Here is an 18,453-nt window from a genome sequence, read left to right on the forward strand (position 1 = left end):
ATATAGTATGTTGTATTTCGGAAATTCACTGACAATAGATTGATTACGAAATTAACGTAGAATAACAGTACATCTTCACAATTTAAACAACGTTATTAGTTCATCCTTCAAATCATGCGGCACGATTTTTCACACATGAGATTACGCGTCAATTCACTCGCAGCCCCATCGCGCGACTGCTTGTTGCCTCAAAATGCGTCGATCTGTCAGAGTGGTGTAAAGTCTCCCGTAGAAAGCAAAGCCCCTCAAAGAATCGTATTCTTTTCATCTTAAAGTGAAACAGAAATGATGGCGACACAATGCGGACTTCTGACTGAACGGCCGTCGGAATTAAAGTAAGTCGTAAAAACCAGTTAACTTTCAGATTACTTTATTCTATCAAATTTGTCGTTTTTTGAAGCAGGCAGAACACGAGAGTAGTGCCTTTTCTGTAGTCGTTCCGTTATATTCATTTCCTTAGGATAATTTTGTGAAGGAAGTAAAAGTTGGATGAGGAATTCGAACAGGTTGTTGTACTGTAATCCTTCGGGCACAATGGAAATCCAATTACTGTGTACTGCGGGGGGAAAGAATAATGTGTTCCTTGTAATTTGTTATTTTGCGTTTGGGTCATCTTATGTGTTATGTTTTACTGCCAACAAAAATTTTTTTTTTATTTCTTTATTGCGTCGTCGATTTACCTTAGTCTGTATTTACGCACGCTGCCATTGTGTTGAAACATGCTATGTGGGTCTGTTATTTGTTGAACGTTTTCGTTGATTTTGTAAAAACCCGCTACGGCTGGTAGGCGATGCTAATTGAGGTGTTAGGCTCTGCAACACTTTAAGTCCTTTATTAAGTTTTTTGATTCGCATAGTAACAAGTATCTTTAAAAACACGATTTAAGGATTCATTAAATCATAAAAACCTAATCATGCATTTACAGTATTTATAGAAGAATTATGTATCATCTGTGGATTTCTTTGTACTCAAGAATTCACATATGGATTACACCTTTTATGAAGAATTTCACACGGATGTCTTAATAGTGTTTAACCTATTTAGTTATTCCACAGTGTTTTGTATCTCATGACTCATGAGGAAGGAACTCTTTCTGCACAAACCCCAGACATAAAAATGAAGAAGGGGGGGGGGGGGGGGGCACACCGTGCAAGGTTGTAAATAATGGTACTGTAACATGAACGAATATGGGGAGGTAAAGGTATTTAATTCTGCAATTCACTCTCACGCTACCCTTCCGTCAATACACTGTAACGATGTTTAAAATACTGGTAAGCGAAAGGCTCTCTGGCATGCCTATACCTATGTGACGGTACGGAGGCTTCACGTTTATGAACTGTGCTGTCAGTACTAGAGCTGCCTTAACGAGGGCGATGGTCTCTGAACAGCCGTAGACAATAAAGCATAATTTCAATTCCTAAGCACCAATAACCGGCACAGCACTAAAAGAACAATTAGCACAGTGGAAACATGCCCTTGGATGATTCGTTGCAGTTTGAAGAACCTCTATTATCGGCAGTTTTTTTATTTCCTTAAATGATCACCCTTGGTTCAGCAGAGCCGAAAGATTCTCAAAGGACTCTACAATTTATCGGTGATGGACCACGAGGGTTTTCATGAGGGCTAAATGGATCCCATTAAGTCATGTCAATTACAACTTTGGTGTTAGCAAGAAAGCAAAAATAGAGTGCCATTCATTTATTCCAGCTTTTATACCAGAACTAGACCGCTTTTGCTTCAGAATCACACATAACGTTAAAATACGCTCTCCGTTTAACTTGTCAGACGCCGATTTCTGCTCGAGATTTAGTAGCATTCTAAAAGAATATCTCTAAAAGCTTTTTAAAGCTTGTCTAATATGTCAGAAGTGAAATTTAATTTGTGATTAGTCCACCTCATATTTTAAAAAGCTGACTGCCAACACATTTTATTGTAAACTATTTTAGTTACATTTGAGGCCAATTTCTTCAGATTTGAGAGAAACTTGCTTAACTTGAATTGATTGAGAAACCTTTTGGTCACACTCTTCTTATTCATGTCACCATCTGCTGCACCAAGTAATAAGGCTCAGGCATAAGAAGAATCCTTTTGTAGAACTGATCAAAACTAAACAAAAAACCACTGCTATAATTATCAAGACAAAAGGAGTCAGTAATTTTTTTATTTTGATTATAGAGCAAATCACTGTCATCTAAATATCATATTAAATGTTTTACATTACATGGTACATTATCTGATATAATTAAAATGCATAGAGATATGTTTTTTTGGTGAATTCCCATTACAAAACATGTAGTCAAAAAACAGTAATCCCCTTAACAGATGAATGTGTGGTTTCCCTGTCATCATTCCAAAAGGCTTACCAATCTTAGGGCTACCAGTCGATTCATTCTCTTAATCATGACTAATTGCATAAACTGAGTGACTAATAGTGAAACTAATAGCATATTCAATCATGTTATAATTTGTTGAAAATACACTACAATTATGTTCACCTACAGGAAAAAAAAACCTCCTCAAATACATTACTATGGCAGCCGTTTGCTATTGTTACAATTATTGTTTCAATACAAACACATTAAAGAGGATAACAGGCTTAATTCCAAAATGTAACAAAACAAAATTCTTATAAGTACGTACGTGCTATTTATACACACACACACACACACCAAATGCCCCCCACAATGGGATAAAGATCTGTTATTTCGATGTTGTGGGGACCATTTTTCAGGTCCCCACAAAGATATGAGAATTCAATCAAAAAACAAAAATGCCAAATGTCTCACATTATGTTTGGTTACTTATGGTTTAGATTAGGGCTGGGTAGGGGTTAAGGTTGTCATGCTGGAATTAGAGTTTTCCCCATATAAATCAATGGAGTGTCCCCACAAAGATATGATTATAAACCTGTGTGTTTCTGAGTAATTTACATTTAAAAAAAATAAGAGAAGCAGCAGAATTGCCAAGAATGATTTATGTATGTATGTTTTTTAAATTTACTTATGAATACTTTAAAGGATGACATTTGAAGACTTCAATGTGAGATTTACATGCTTGCTGTTCCCAAAGGTGAAGTCAAATTCACCATTTACAACTAATATTTGTAATGTGTCATTGAATGAGCAATAAAAGGCGAAGGACTTCATTTTGTCATTAAAGGATTTGTCATTTTCATCTTGCTTTCTGATTTTATCAAGCGTTGCAAATTGACAGCAAAACGTGTTCTTGCTCATGCCTTGTTAAAATCGGCTTCTGGTTAGAAATATACAGAAGTGACTACGATAATCTCAAAAGCCCAAAAAATATAACATGAGCAAATGAACAATGTGCTACAGAAAACTCAATATACACATTATCCTGACCCTAAACGTGGCTCTGCGGTAGGCTGTGCGAGTGTATTAATGCATTATTTTTTTTTTTTTAAATTAATCACACTTGTTAAGTTTTTTTTCAATTTGGCCACAGTTGCTTTGCAGGCAGGTTGAAGTTTATTTGATGCCTTGTATTTAAGTGCTGTATTGCTCAGCTCGCTGCTGCTACACAGCAGGTCCTCCTCATCATGGAATCGTGGGGTTGAAACAATTTGCCTGCAGGGTGAAAGGTATTGCACCTGAGCAACTGTTCTCTGCTATAATTTCTTGCAGTTATGAGGCATTGCTGCAAAGTCTAGAGCTCATACTTAGTGCTAGAGACCAGGGGTCTCTAACAAACAAGATAAAGAATGACATAGCTAAAGAACGAGTACGGTCTACGTGCATTTGCCAAAACCCTTCGATATTTCAGATTTAACTAACAAAGTTTAAGTAGTAGGTTGTTGGATCTTCCCTAGCCACTGCGTGTGAAAAGCTTAGACAGTCAATAGCATTGATTCCAAGTACAGCATTTAAATGGTGAAACATGTTATATGATTGTCACACCAGACATATGCAAATATATATATAAAAAACTTTTTAGAACATACCAAAGCAACCATAATTAGACAGGAATAAATCAGCTTATTTGTTGAAAATATAAAAATAGGCTCAAAATGTGATGTTGTGTCCTTATAATACAGTAAAATCTCGTTATAACGGACTTCAAGGGATCTGGTAAAACAGTCTGTTATATCCAAAGTCCGTTATATACAGAGTTGCTGTACGCCCAGAACACAACTACAGGACATGATTCACTCATGCTACACCCCAGCAGACACATTTGTGGTATAGATTATTATACTGTACATCAACCCTGCACAACTTAGATCTAACCAAGGGCCATCGCAAAAATCAGACTATCGTGGGCCGCAGTTCGCGTCAAATTATGAATCAAATTCACAAGAAAAATAAAGCCGCAATATATCATTTTGCAACTCCCCAGTCGCAAATCATAAATAGAAAAAAAACAAATCACTACAGGAAAAATATTTTAGTAAGTTTAAGAAAATGATTAACATACCAAAATGGTAATGAATTGGCTTCAGTATGACACATTACATCTCTTTTCAGAAACTAATTTTCTGTAGTCAGGAATCATGTTTGTGTTATGTTGCGGGTTGGATGGGCGAGCAGGAAGTGGGGAAAGACCAGGCTGGCAGGCAGGCAGGGAATTCGGGGTTTATTAGGGCAACAGGAGGACAGGGCAGACGGCAGGTGGCAACCAACTAACATTTACTAACATTACCTAACATTAATGACAAGTCTGGGGAAGACGGACTCAGACGCGAACTAAATACAAAAGACAAGCCGAAAATAACAGGAAACAGCTGGGGACAATCGGAAAAGCACACGTGGATGATGAGGGGGCGTGGCACACACGAGGATCGGACGAGCCGGGCGTGACAGTTTGATATTGACGTTTTTAATACGTCCCCTAAGTGTTCGTCGGTAAAACAAGAACGAGTCTTGTTCTTGTTAAAGTTGATGACTGAAAATGTTTGTTCCCATATGTATGTGCTGCCAAACACACAGAGTATTTGAGATGCAGTGTCTTGTATATTTTGGAATTTGTCTTTGTCCAAGCTTTTGTAGAATTCAAGAAGGTCATCTTCTCTGTGCTTGGCTTTATAAATAGCCGAACACTGAAGTTCAATGACTTCCAATTGCAAATGCATGGACACCTCTTCAAGGTTGACGGCAAAAGGATCCTCAATCAATTTGAATTTAATTTTATCTTCTCTGGTTAATGTGAGTCTCTTGTCGAATTCCTGTATCAAATCATCAATGTCATGTGAATACTTTTTTCCTAACTGGGTATGTTGTTTGGAAGGAATGCGCTCCTTGCACGTTGCAAAATGGCTCATGTCTCTTTTGCAAGTTGGTCTTTAAACACTGCAAGTTTCATTTTGAAGGCTTTTATTGCGGCCAAAAGTTGAAAAACGAGCTGAGACTTTCCCTGCAGTTGTAAGTTGAGTTCATTCCAATGGGTCATCATGTCAGTAATGACAAAGGTCATTGTTCCAATTGTCGTCTTTCGACTCTGGAAATTCTTTCGAATCGTTGTTCAAAATTGCATCAATTTCTTTTTTACAGTAAATGCAACAAAAAGTTTCAACACTCTCCCGCGGCTTAGCCAGCGAACATCCGTGTGGTACAAGTCACTGAAAACAGCGCCTGTTTCTTCAAGGAATGCACGGAAAGTTAGATGTTTAAACCCTCTTGCCTGGATGTAATTTACAACAGATGTAACAACTAACATGACATGATCGTACTTCAGAACTTTGCTGCATAAGACTTGTTGATGAATGATGCAATTGTCACGCCCAGCTCGTCTGATCCTCGTGTGTGCCACGCCCCCTAGTGCTTTCCCGATTGTGCCCAGCTGTTTCCTGTTATTTCGACTAGTCTCTTGTATATCTGTACACGTCTTGCCCTGTCTGATGTCGGTCATTGATGTAATGAGCGTTGCTCTCTCCAGTCTTCCCGATTAAACCCTCATTTACCTCGTATTCCGTCTACCCACCTCGTCCCTCCCCACTGCCTACCTGTCTGTATTCCGCGGGTCCTGACAGAATGACCGACCCACAAACGAACACATCTCAGCAGACTGAAAGCCAGCATCTCGGTCTACTGCAGGAGGTAACATATTGGCTCAAACAGCCCGAGGTCCAGGAGGACCCGGTGGCGCTGAAGGTGGCCAGTAAGAGCGGCGACCTTCTGGCGTGGATGTCCCCAGCCGGAGACACGTACCTCCCCTAAGAGAATCTCTGGAGGCTGCTGCAGCGGATAGCCAAACGGCGAGCCCAGTTAGTCGCTCGGTGTTTCGCGGAAGCTGCTGTACCGCCTCCCATCTCGGAGGACACGGTGCAGCCTCTCTCCCCTGCTGCAGGGCGGAGAAAGAGGACAAGGAGACCGAAGGAAAGGCTAGCTGAAGCCCCGATGATCCTCCAGGGCGCCTGCTCTCTCTCTGCTGCTTTGCTCCTGGCCGAGTATCGGGAGGAACCCCTCCCGATTCATGAACCAATAGGGCTCGCCCCAGACATTGCTGTGGCAGAGCAACTGCCGCCTCTAGCGGCTTACCACTATCAGGTGGCGTGGCTGGCGAATTGTGGGGCTACAGCACAGCGCAGCGCCCGCTATTAGAGCGCCAACCCTAGCGGCGTTCCCCGATGTCCTGCTAGCGCCTGATCTGTCTGTCCTGCCGGTGCCTGATCTACCTGTCCAGCCTGTGCCAGTTCTGCCTGTCTTGGTGGTTGCTGCACTGACCAGCAAGGCTCCAGCCACATCGGCGCCCCCTGCTGGCCCAGAGTCGGTGGTTCCTGCTCTGCCCGAGGCTCCGCCTGCGGCGCCGTCTCTGTCTGCAGCACTGCCCAAGGTGCCACCTCCACCTGCAGTGCCACCTCCACCTGCAGTGCCGCCCCCGCCTGCAGCTCCATCCATGCTGGAGGTCCCGGCGCTGCCTGCTGCACCACCCGAGGCGCTGCCTCCGCCTGCTGTTTCGCCTGCTGCACCACCCAAGGCGCCACCTCCGGCTGGTGCACCGCCCGAGGCGCTGCCTCCACCTGCTTCGCCCCAGGCCCCTGCTTCACCCGTCCCTGAGGCTTCCACTATGGCTCCTGCACCGCCTTTGGCTATGCCCAAGATTCCGGCTACATCCATACGTCCTGCTCTGCCCACCCCTCCAGTCCCTGCTCTGTCTTTCCTTGAAGCACCAGCTCCGCATGAGGCCCCGCCCACGCTTGTGACTCTTGCCCCTGTCCCTGACCCGGCTCCAGTTCCCTCAGCACCGGTCCCAATCTCCGAGGAGGTCCTGGACAGTCTGACCATCGCTTCTTCCTCCCTGGAGGTGGAGGAGCTCGAATGGGATCCCTCTGGGATTTTTAATGACTCCGCTACCCTTGCCCCGGCGAGGTCGACCCCAGCCAGAGGGGACATCGGCAAAGGCAAGGAGGGAGGGGGAGACGTTCTTGGCCGGCTGTGGCTGTGCCGTCTCCTGCTGCGGCTCCCCCTCCCTCCTTGCCTTTGCCGATGTCCCCTCAGGCTTCCTCCTCGCCTCCTCTGAAGCCCTCACTGACTCCTTCCTCGTCCCCTTCACCTGTCCCTCGCCTTGTCTCCTTGGCCCCTCCAGGGTCTCCTCCTGCTCTGACCTTCCAGTCTCCTGCGGCACCTCCAGCTGCTGCCCCTCGCCTGCTGTGACTCCCTCGGGCTTCCTTTTGTCCCCCGACCTTTCCCGTCTGGCCTCCTCAGTTTTCTCCTTGACCCTCTGTACCTCCTGTATTTGTTTCTCTGCTCCTTGTCCACATGTGGTCCCTCCGTTTGCTCCTGGCCCTTTTGTTCCTCCGTTCTCGGTTCCCTCTGTGTCTCCCTTCCTGCTCTGTCTGTTGGTGTTCCCTGTCCTTTGTCGGGTGTTGTCTTAGCTTTTGCCTCTGTGCTTGTTCTGTGTTTCTGTCCTGTTTCCTGCCCCTCGTTGATGGCTTTGGTCTCATCTCGTCCGGAGTGTGTGCCTTGGGGGGGGGGTTCTGTCATGCCCAGCTCGTCCGATCCTCGTGTGACAGCAATGATATTTGATTTTCTTTTTCTCAGCAAATTCTTCAAGCAATGCCACATATCCTGTTCCCACACATTGACGGTGCTCCATCTGTGTAAATTGCCACTATATTTTGAAAAGTCATGCCTAATTTTTGCGTGATTGTGAGGAACCAAGCGTTAAGGCAACAAACACAGGAGCTTAATTAAAGAAATAGGGCTTTATTGACCCCCAAGACACAAACAATAACAAAACTCAAAACCTTAATAACTGGGCCCATAAAAGAGGCCAACAAAAAACTAACATAACATTACAAAGCAAAACAGTAACTGAAACAAACTGTCCTTTCTCAATAAGGAAATATATATAGTGGTTTAGCCAAAGCAATTAACACACAAAAGGGGCGAACCAAATAAGCACTACATATAACTAAACAAATCAAAACACAGCTAAACCCCAACTTCCCTCTCTTGCCATGGCAGCACATGGTTCACTCCTGCTCCAGGGGTTGTCCTTTGAGACACCTCCGCCCTCAGCCACACCTTTATGCTGAATAGAAAAGACCACCCCTCACAACCAAAGTAACTACAAACCAAATGATTAATTTAAACAATCACTGCACACTACAATATCAATATATGTACACTACACCAAACACAAAGGGCAAAACACATCAACTAAGACCTATGAATTATTACTTGAAATAAAGCAATTTAATTTGAAAAAGCGTACAAATAATGAACTACGGTCTTACTTTGTGGCTGTAGCCATCACAGTGATACAATGCTTCACTTCACTTGAGATATCTTTCCAGGTGGTTCGTTCTTGCATTGAACATCCATCCTTCCATCTATCCATCATCTTCCGCTTAATCCAAGGTCAGGTCACCGAGGCAGCAGTCTTAAGGTGAGCCAGGGAGTAGGGTGGGTGGGACCTGACCTCGACGCAGGTGTCCCCTCCCTTTCTGGGAGACTGAGAGGCAGGGAACCGGCTGGGATCTGTCACGCTGGGGTAAGGGTGGAGGAATCATTGGGGAGATCAAGGTGATCCCTGAGGGGTCCCATTTAAGCTCCTCCTCCATCTCCACTAAGGGAGGACAAACGATGGTTTGACAGATGGGGGCCTCCTCAGGGACTGGGACCAGGGGCACAGGAGTAGTGTCTGGGGGGGATCAGGGATCTCCTTGGGGAAGGGTTCCTGGAGCAGAGCAGGAACCTCAGGGGGCGAAGCTGCAGGCACAGGAACCACAAGAGGGAAGCTGCAGGCAAGGGAACCACAGGGGGTGAAGCTGCAAGTATGGGAACCACAGGGGGCGAAGCTGCAGGAGGCACAGGAGCCACATGGGGTGCTGCCCGATTCAGGAACTGAGGAACCCATGGGATCGAGTCCAAAATGGACCTGGCTCCTTTAAGGGCCAGGCGTGTCCTTACGAGAACCTCCCCTCTTTTCTATCTGAAGTGTCATTAACTTAAGTTAATGTTCTATTTGTCCAATTGAAAATTAACTGGTATACGTGCACGCACACACACACACACACACACACACACATACACAGACAGCTGTGGCCAAAAGTTTTGAGAATGACACAAATATTTATTTTTAAGTCTGCTGTTTCACTTTTTATGATGGCAACTTGCATATACTCCAGAATGTTATGAAGAGTGATCAAATGGAATTGTAGTTAATTGCAAAGTCTCTCTTGACCATGAAAATTAACTTAATCCCCAACAACCTATTTCCGTTGCATTTCAGCCCTGCCACAAAAGGACCTGCTGACATCATTAAATTCTCTCATTAACACAGGTGAAAGTGTTGACAAGGACAAGGCTGGAGATCACTCTGTCATGCTGATTGAATTAAAATAGCAGACTGGATGCTTTAAAAGGAGAGTGGTGCTTGAAATCATTGTTCTTCCTCTGGTAACCATATTTACCTCCAAGGAAACATGTGCAGTCATGATTACTTTGCACAAAAAAGGGCTTCACAGGCAAGGATATTGCGGCTAGTAAGATTGCACCTAAATCAACCATTTATTGAGTCATCGAGAACTTCAAGAAAAGAGGTTCAGTTGTCGAGAAGAAGGCTTTAGGGCACCTAAAGCTAGGGGCCAGCAGGTGCCAGGACCATCTCCTAAAGTTTATTCAGCTGCGGGATTGGTGGACCACCAGTGTAGAGCTTACTTTGGAATGGCAGCAGACAGGTGTGTGTGCATCTGCATGCACAGTGAGTTGAAGACTTTTGGAGGATGGCCTGGTGTCAAGAAGGGCAGCAAAGAAGCAACAAATAACAACAAATTTATTTTTGTATAGTGCATTATCACAACATTACATCGCCTCAAAGCGCTTTACAGCATCCGCACCCAAAGCCCCCAGTGAGCAAGCCAAAGGCGACAGTGGCAAGGAAAAACTCCCAAGAAGGAAGAAACCTTGAGAGGGACCAGACTCAAAGGGGGAGCCCATCCTCCAGGGGCCGGCAGGGAGAGTCAAAAAAGATGCCGGAGATGGTTAGGTGCCAAGTCACACTGTCCCAATCATAAGAATTGAGAAATAACTATAGAGCAGGGAGGATGACAAGCCAATGCCGAATCATCTTCCAATTGGCAGGCAACTAGAGGTAAGGCAGCGGGTCATACATGGAAGATGACACAGGCAGAACGGCGAGCTGGATGCAGGGATGTCACTGATGGTGGCGACGTCACATGTAGTAGGGTATGCTGGACATCTTGATAGATTGAGGTCTCCAGGCATGTACAATTAGTCAAAGTACTGTAGAGGAGGCTATAGGCAGTGCTAACAGCTAGGTGAGTGCAATATGAAGTGCAATGTGCAAGCTCCGGCAGATATGGCTATAGCAGCATCAGCAGGAGGGAGAGCCAAGTGGGAATGCAGGCATGGGGAGTCCCTGAAATGTCAGCACTCCAATTCCACAAGGGATTGTAAGCAAGAGTGACAGCACTGACAGTCCAGTTTATCCAAAGCCAATGGCACCGATCCGCACCCAGCTCTACACCTCACACTATAGGTCTGACTGGGAGTGAACAGTTAGCTAGAGTTAGAACTAGTGTCCCTATACGCTAAACTAAACAGGTGTGTTTTTAGTCTAGACTTGAATATTGAGAGTGAGCCTGAAACTCGCACATCTGGTGGAAGACCATTCCACAGCTGAGGAGCTCTGTAGGAGAAAGCTCTGCAGCCCGCCATAGCTCTTTCTACCTTATGCACTAACAGATATCCCATGGCTTCGTGGAGGGTTGTATGTGGTCAGCAGATCACTAAGGTATTCTGGTGCAAGGCCATTCAGTGCTTTATATGTTAATAGCAGTATTTTATAGTCAATTCGAGACTTAACTGGCAGCCAATGAAGAGAGGATAAGACCGGTGTAATACGATCAAATTTTTTAGTGTTTGTTAGAACAATGGCTGCAGCATTCTGTACCAACTGAAGTTTATGCAAGGATCCAGACGGGCAACCCGATAGGAGGACATTACAGTAATCCAGTCTGGAACTTACAAAGGCATGTATTAAAGTTTCTGCATCATGAAGTGAGAGCATCTTACAAAGCTTGGCTATGTTCCGTAGATGATAAAACGCAGTTCTAGTAATACTTCTAATGTGAGCATCAAAGCATAGATCTGAATCAACAAGAACGCCAAGATTTCTAACCACCATGTTAGGTTGTGTAGGAAAGCTAACAACGTTGAAGTGGTGAAACTTATGTCTTACAGCCTTGGGACCAATTACCAGAACTTCTGTTTTTTCTGTGTTTAACATAAGGAAATTTTTTGCCATCCAGCACCGTGTATCTAATAGATACTAACCGAGATAGCAGTGATGTATCATTAGGGTTAACAGATATGTACAACTGTGTATCATCTGCATAACAATGAAACCCAATACCATGATTTCTAATATTGTTACCAAGAGGTAGCATGTATAGGGTAAACAGTAGTGGGCCCAGGACTGATCCCTGTGGGACACCATATTCAACTTTTGTGGCCTTGGATGATTCATTGTTCACATGGGCATACTGATAGCGATCAGTTAAATATGAGCGGAACCAAGAAAGTGCTGTCCCCGTAATGCCAACTACACCGGTCCAAGAGGATATTATGGTCCACAGTATCGAACGCTGCAGTTAAATCTAGCAATACCAACAGAGATACACAGCCACGGTCAGAAGCCACAAGTAAATCATTCATTACTTTGACTAGAGTAGTTTCTTTGCTATGGTTTGGTCTAAAGCCAGACTGATATAATTCATTGGCATTATTTTTTTGTAGGAAAGAGGACACGAACTACAACCTTGATCTTTGAAATGAAAGGAAGATTTGAGATAGGCCTATAGTTTCCTAAAACACTGGGTTCATGATTTGGTTTCTTTAGGAGGGGTCTAATAACAGCCATTTTAAAAGGTTTTGGAACATATCCAAGCGTAAGAGATGAGTTTAACACATTTAACACGGTAGTGCTTATCTGTGGTGCAATTTCCTTGAAGAATTTTGTAGGAATTGGGTCTACAAGGCTAGTAGAGGATTTACAGGAGAAAATTAAGCTCAAAAGTTCTGAGTGTGTAATTGGAATGAATGATTCAAAGGTCTCATTATTGGTAGGCATAACACTAGCAGGAGGCTGGCAGCCATAAGTAGGTAAGGGTGTGCACTGGATGGTCTGTCTAATCTTAGTTATTTTACCATTAAAAAATGTAAGAAAGTCATCACTCTTAAGAGCTTGAGGGACTTGCGAGTTCAATGAGGAATTCTGTGTTATCCTAGCCACGGATTCAAATAGGAATTTAGGATTGGTTTTGTTCATGTCTATTAATCTGGAGAAATACACAGACCTAGCAGTCACTAGTGCTTGTCTGTATTCTCTTTCCAGGCAGATTTGAAAACTTCTAGCTTAATTGAGCGCCATTTGCGCTCTAGCTTACGTGATGCCTGTTTGAGTTTACGTGTATTATCAGAGTACCAGGGAGCAGATTTGTTATCGCTATGCTTTATCCTCTTAAGTGGAGTCACAAGATCTAGAGTGCTGCGAAGGGATTTTTCCATGTTTGAAGTTGCCTGTTCAAGTTCATTTACGCACGATGCTTCAGATGTAAGGCTGAAGGACTGTGGAAGTTGTTTCATAAATGTTGTAGTTAGTGCGGTAATGGAACGTCTGATTCTATACTTTGGAGTGGTGGTCAACGGGAGGCTATACTGGATTTAAAATGTTAACAAGTAATGATCTGAGATCAGAGGACTCTGTGGCATAATAGACACATGTTCCACCAGGATGCCATAACTAATAATCAAATCAAGGGCATGGTTACAGACATGAGTCGGCCTGACTACATTCTGACATACACCTACAGAGTCAAGAATAGCTGCAAATGCTATTTTTAAAAAGATCACTATCCTTCTCCATATGAATGTTAAAATCACCCACAATAACGGCTTTGTCAGTACTGACCACCAGGTTTGTTAAAAAATCAGCAAATTCCTTAAGAAAATCACTGCCCAGGCGGTCTATACACAATAACAATGGTGATTTGGGGTGAAGAACTACAAAGAGATGAGCCAGCAAGGCTAAGAACAAGAGTTTCAAATGTGAACTCCTAAGTTGGACTGAAAATTGCAGCAACACCACCACCTTTGCGATTTGGTCAAGGGTTATGCTTATAACTGTATTCCGCTGGAGTAGATTCATTTAGTACCATGAATTCATCCGGTTTAAGCCAGGTCTCAGTAAGGCATAGGGCACCAAGACTAAAATCAGTAATAATTTCATTTATTAATAGTGCTTTAGGAGCCAGTGATCTTATATTCAGAAGTCCAAGTTTAAGTTTAAATATTGCATCACAACTGTTTTCTAGTAATGGATCCATTGTGATTTTTATTAAGTTATTATGGCACACTCCATGGTGGAATAGTCTTCCATGATTAAAGATGTGGGGAACAGACACAGTCTCAATGAAATGAACCCTAAGTGACGACTCTAAGCGACTAGCAGGCGGTCGGTTAAGCCGGTTTGCCTGCTGCCTGGACTTGGCTCTAGTTAGTTAGCGATTTTCCTGGAGACCTATGCTTTTAGACAGGAGGTCAGCACCAGCCCGCGAGGGGTGAATTCCTCTTCAAAAGTGAATTCTTAGAGTAGAATCGCCAATTACTAGAGCACTTTCAACAGGTGTCTCAGCGGGATTTTCACTGAGTGGGGAGAACCTGTTGGAATAGGCGAATGGTGCCGGTGTGAGTTTGGTTTGGATTTATGGCTATACCGCCGGGTCGTCACCCACTCACCTTGCTGCGAAGGCCCTGCTGCCAGAGCGGGGGGAGACTGACTGGCTATTGCGGACATATCCGGAGTCGCTAACACTGAGTCGATAAAACTCTCATTCTCCTGAATGTTATATAATGTCCGGATACGTTACATTACGTAAGCCACATCTCTCCAAGAAAATCAGATATTCTGCAAATGGTACAGGGATTGGACTGCTGAGGACTGGGGTAAAGTCATTTTCTCTGAGTCCCCTTTCCGATTGTTTGGGGCATCCAGAAAAAAGACTGTCCAGAGAAAAAAGGTGAGCACTACCATCAGTCCTGTGTCATGCCAGCAGTAAAGCAGCCTGAGACCATTCGTGTGTGGGGTTGCTTCTCAGCCAAGGGAGAGGGGTTACTCACAGTTTTGCATAAGAACACAGCCATGAATAAAGAATGGTACCAAAACATCTGAGAGCAACTTCTGATAATCATCCAAGAACAGTTTGGTGATGAATAATGCTTTTTCCAGCATGATGGAGCACCATGCCATAAGGCAAAATTGATAATTAAGTGGCTCAGGGAACAAAATATCGACATTCCATGGCCAGGAAACTCACCAGACCTTAATTCCATTGAGAATTTGTGGTCAATCCTCAAGAAGTGGGAGGACAAAAAAAAAAAAACAAATTCTGACAAACTCCAAGCATTGATTATGCAAGAATGGGCTGCCATCAGTCAGGATTTAGCCCAGAAGTTGATTGACAGCATGCCAGGGCAAATTGTAGAGGTCTTGAAAAAGAAAGGACAACACTGCAAATACTGACTCTTTGCATAAACTTAATGTAATTGTCAAAAAAAGCCTCTGACACTTATGAAATGCTTGTAATTGTACTTCAGTATAACATAGAAACATCTGACAAAAAGATCTACACTGAAGCAGTTGTCATTCTCAAAACTTTTGGCCACAACTGTGTACATATACATAGGGTTTTATATGGAGTTGGCAGATCCTTTGCAGTTATAACAGCTTCAACTCTTCTGGGAATATATGTGTTTTTGGGAATTTTTGACCATTCTTCCAGGAGAGCATTTGTGAGGTCAATCATGTTAGAACAGAAGGGGCCATGCCCAAACTGTTCCCACGAAGTTGGAGATGTAAGGCTTGGGTGCAGCTGCTCGGCTATGGAAATCATGAAGTTCTCTACGCATTGTTCTTTAGCTAATCTGAAGGACACATGAAGTTAGGAGGTCCGTAGCTATAGCTCTGCAGACAGTTAGCGACTCCTGTATACTGTGCGCCTCAGCATGCGCTGTTCCCACTCTGTCGTTTTACGTGGCCTACCACTTCGTGGTCGAGTTGCTGTTGTTCCCAAATGCTTCCACTTTGTTATAATACCACTATCAGTTGACTGTGGAACATTTAGTAGCAAGAAAATTTTACGAGTGTACCTGTGCAGGTGGCATCCTATCGTGGTATCACGCTTGAATTCACTGAGCTCCTGAGAGCGACTCATTCTTTCGCAAATGTTTGTAGAAGCGGTCTGCATGTCTAGATGCTTGATTTTATAAACCTGAGGCTATGGAAGCGATTGGAACACCTGAATTCAATGATTTGGAGGGGTGTCCCAATACTTTTGACAATGTAGTGTATACACACACACACACACACACATGTATACACACCTTATAGTTCGGCATCTGACAACCTTGTGTTTCCGCTCTGTGTATTTGGTTCGGTGCTCGTTAGGTGCCTGTTATAGTACTGTTAAGGACTGCTATTAAACAGCATGTTTTTCCTGGCAAGCTAGTCTCTTTGTCCTTCTCTGCTCTTGTGACACCTTGCTCCACCCTGGCGCTACACTGGTGTCAGAAGTGGGATACCGAGGACCATCCCATTGGCACAGCTGGTGCAGGTGCTGACTTGACGTCATCCAGCAAGCCTGCTCCAGCCTGGCGTACTTCGAGGTGGCTGAGACGCGGTGGCATGCGACGTCGAGGGACGCGAAGCTGGTCTGCTGGTGTTGCAGGAGAAACGGACACCTCTGCTCTGTTGGAGCAGAAAGAGGCCATGCCACAGCTGGGAGGCCCAGCTCGGTGAAGAGCACCATGAACTTGATGAGCAGCGGGAGCAGGGCCATCAAGACCGAGAGCGGCTGCGGGAGTCCATGGAGCAGGAGTGGCAGGAGCTGGAGCAGCTGCGCAGTGAGTCGACCAGCTACGAGAAGGAATGTGACCGCCAGAAATGCCTGGCCAAAGCAACAGAGGTGGCGTTGTCTGGCTGCAAGATGGTGCTACTTGGCCAGGAGGAGGTGTGTCGTGGTTTAGAGGCCCAGCTGGTTGAGAAGAACTACGAGCTGCAAGAGGCGGAGGTTGCTCTGTGTGGCCGGGAGGAGGCGTGCCGTGCTCTGGAGGCCCAACTGTCCCAGCAGCGCAGTGAGCTGGCGGCCCAACTAGAGCAGGGCAAGTGGCTGCATGAAACTCTGAAGTGGTTGCTGCTGTGCAGGACCGCCCGACGTTGTGAGCAGGAGGTCCCGCGGCAGGACCAGCCAGCCCCACAGCACCAGAGCTCTACTAAGTGGGGTAGAAAGAAGGGCGCCTGCCAGCAGCGAGCCATGCCAGTGCTCAGGGAGCTTCCTGCCCCATCACTGGGGGCGATGCACCGTCGGCTGCCAGTGGACCCCTGGGACTCGCTTTGGAACTGAGGTAGGGACTGGGGGTAGTGGTTGCCAGGAAGGTCAGGCACAGTGTAGTGCCTCAGTCCGTCTGGTGCTATATATATATACACATACACACACATACATACATGCTTTTTATATATATGCTGCTCATTTATTCTGACCTCTCATTCCTGACCTGTGTTAACTACTCTCAGCTGCCTCTTGTTTGCTCCCTTGTTAGTACTCACTTCACCTCCTGCTATCATCCAGGCATCTTCTGTGTCTCTTACCATCAGTCAGACCGATGCCCCACTCCCCTGTAGCCGCCATTTCGACATGGTCTGTACCCCCTGTGATCCCTGCCTGTGTTTCTGTCCCTGTCCCAGTTGTCCTTTTAACTCTTCTCCTGGTTATTGTATTCTGTGTTATTGGTTGTCGTGTCCTGACGTTGTGTGGCCCCATACATCCTACCGTGCCTTGTCCTGTCTTGTGCTCCTTGTGTCCCCACCCTAGCTTGTCCTTCATGCCTGGAGGGCATACCTTGGTGGTGGGGGGGGGGGGGTACTGTTATGTCCTGCCTACCATGTCTCCCTAATCCTCTTGTTTCCTCCCTGGCTCCCTGTTTGCCTGGTACTTGTTTATTCTTGTCTCTCGTTCCTGCCCTGTATTAACCACTCCCAGCTGCCTCCTTGTTAGTCCTGTTTTTAAGTGCTTCCCAGTGCAGTCTTCCCTAATCCTGCCATGAATGTTGTTATACTGCGTTCTTCTTCCCTGCCTTCCTCATCTCCCCTGTTTTAGACCCATTGCGGTCCTGTTTGTTTTCTGCTTTCGTGATTATTCTTTAGTAAATCCCCTTTTGTTTGGAGCCTCACCTGTTCCTGCTTGCTCCATTCCCACATAAACGACAGTTGGACAAATTCAGTTCTGTTGTGGGAGCCATTTTATATTAGGCAAGTGAACAGTGAGTTCTTGAAATTAATGTATTGATAGCACGAAAAAGGGTCATGTGTAAGGATCGAAGCAACTTTAGCAATCGCCAAATTGTGATGACTAGGTCAGAGTATCTCCAAAACAGCAGGTCTTGTGGGGTGTTCTTTATAATCAATGATCAGTACTTATCAAATGTAATCCAAGGAAAGCCAATTGAATCAGCGATGGGGTCATCAGTGACCGCCCCTGACTGACATCATCACAAAGTGCTGCACTGTATTTCTTTCGCTGAATTCAGACATGGAAGAAGTGCTGAGACTGGTGTTGTTGATTCTTATAATTAGAAGCTCGGTCAACCAGCACAACTCCGTGCCATCAGAAGGAGCAGAGCACAACTACGATTAGCTTTGAACGCGCTAAGACGACGGCGAGTGGAAAGTATAGGTTACAACTAATGTGCTCGTTCTCGAGTTAGTTACAAATTACCCTCCAGTAAAATTTAAAGTTGTGCGAAAACAGTACATCACCTGAAGCTAAGGATTTTTAAAAAAACTTATTTTACTTATTGTATTATTTCAGATCCTGTTCAATGACCAGACCTTAAACATGCTGCTAACGTGTTGCAGCCCACCTTCAGTGTGGCCCCACAGCAGGACGGAAGAATGGTGGACTTCGGTCGTTTC

General features: G+C 44.8%; 1 protein-coding gene across 1 annotated transcript in view; it reads left to right on the plus strand.

The window, feature by feature from the left end:
- Positions 1 to 201: 201 nt before the first annotated feature.
- LOC125706065 (5-hydroxytryptamine receptor 1F-like) overlaps positions 202 to 18,453 on the plus strand; it is a 28,927-nt gene continuing 10,675 nt past the window's right edge. Inside the window, exon 1 of the mRNA XM_048972545.1 lies at positions 202 to 335. The gene's annotated coding sequence lies outside the window, so the exon portion shown is untranslated. The remainder of the gene's footprint in view (positions 336 to 18,453) is intronic.

The sequence above is a fragment of the Brienomyrus brachyistius genome, chromosome 1, assembly GCF_023856365.1.
Source record: "Brienomyrus brachyistius isolate T26 chromosome 1, BBRACH_0.4, whole genome shotgun sequence".
NCBI lineage: Eukaryota > Metazoa > Chordata > Actinopteri > Osteoglossiformes > Mormyridae > Brienomyrus > Brienomyrus brachyistius.